General features: G+C 46.4%; 1 pseudogene; it reads left to right on the top strand.

Annotated features, from left to right (window-relative positions):
* The first annotated feature begins 368 nt into the window (after window positions 1-368).
* LOC103342091 (abrin-b-like) lies at window positions 369-1239 on the top strand (annotated as a pseudogene).
* Window positions 1240-1681: the final 442 nt, after the last annotated feature.

Raw genomic sequence — 1681 nt, 5'->3', positions numbered from 1 at the left:
AATTATTCCTCTGAAACCCTAGTCTCCAAGACCATTATAAAAGCATAGCCACACACAATGGTGGAGGTACGTCTAAATTCCTACCTGAAACTCTGCAGAAATCATTTCTCACAAACCCTAGCCACCACTTTCTTTCTCTCCCTTACACAAGGCTCCGGCCACCACACACGGCTCCGGCCACTCGGTTTTCCTTGAAATACCTTACCTAACTTAGGCATCGGAGGGCCTTTGGCCAACACCCCCCGGGTGTGGTCCTTTTACTCCGATATGTTTTGCAGGGAGAAAGAGAAGCGGAGAAGACGAAGGAATCTTTGGCGAATATTCTCGTGGGGAAAATCATTCCCTCCAGTTTCTCTGCTTGGTTTAACATGGCACTCGTCTTCTCCACTAGGAATGCAACCCCCTAGACATACCGCACCTTCATAGATGCTCTGCGACTCAGACTCACACCGGACGGCCCACGTCACATGGTATACCGGTGCTGCCACGAAAGAAGATGTGCAGAATGCACAGCGCTTTCGCTTGTTGATCTAACAAACTCTGAAAACAATACCATCACGGTGGCAATCGATGTGGTGAACGCTTACGTGGTGGGTTATGCTGCAGGTGGTCGATCCTACTTTCTTGCAGAAAATGCTCCCGACGATAAGCCTCCAATCCACGTCTTATTCCCCGGCACCACTCGGGTTCCTACTCGCGCTTCAATGGCACCTACGGCTTACGCGGTGCAGGGCGACGACGCCGGCGTCGTAACCGTGACCCAAATATAGATGAGAAGACACCTGTTCTTGAGCAAATCTTTCGGGACGCAATCAACTAGATGAGGCCATCAGGCTGCGGTCGGCGGTATCCCAACCGGAACAAGCCTTAGGGTTTGTTGTGATCATTCAAATGCTTTAAGCGGCAAGGTTCCGACAAATTGAGGGAGTCCGCACTACCATGAAGGAAGAGTACGATCCTTAAGCGAGGCCTTTCACTGGCGAGCCTTGAAACTAATTGGTCGATCTCTCCAAGAGATCCGAGGGTACCGCCAATCAAACACGCTTGAGGGCTATTACGATCCACAACATCTCAAATGCACGCGTCGAAATAGACAGTGTTGAATCACCCTTTGTTCAGGGTGTCGCGATGCGCTCTACGACCGAAACCGAAACCGAAACTGAAATTGCAACCCTCCAGGACCTGCAGTGAGAATGTATGCCTATGAACATGATGAACTGTAACACGTACCACTTCAACTTTTTTTTTTTTTTTTGGTCAATTACTTCAACTTATTTGAGTCTTTAAATTTTTACCTTTGCTTGGCTGACTCATCCGTTTTGAGAGGTGTGCAAGTCGTCTCTTGTGTAATAATATAATAAAATAAAGCAAGCTTCTGTTCTTCAATCAAAATATATCTCCACGCATCGATTGGGCTTGCTTGTTTCATCTCCCTCTCAAGTCTAAACCCACCCACTTACACACGTAACACAACGTAAAAACGTGTGACAAAGTCACAAACACAACAGGCTCTCTCACTCGTTTTGGGTGAACAGTGGTCTTTGGTAATGAAAGATGAAGATTGAACGAATGAAATTGATGAGCAATTGCGAGATCTCTCACGCGAATGAATTGATGAACAGTGATCTATATTTGGCTGTTTGAATTTTAAATAATTAAGGACCAAATTTTGAGTCATATA

This window comes from Prunus mume, linkage group LG2, assembly GCF_029339155.1.
Source record: "Prunus mume cultivar Tortuosa linkage group LG2, ASM2933915v1, whole genome shotgun sequence".
Lineage (NCBI taxonomy): Eukaryota > Viridiplantae > Streptophyta > Magnoliopsida > Rosales > Rosaceae > Prunus > Prunus mume.
This window is presented reverse-complemented; position numbering and strand designations above follow the sequence as displayed.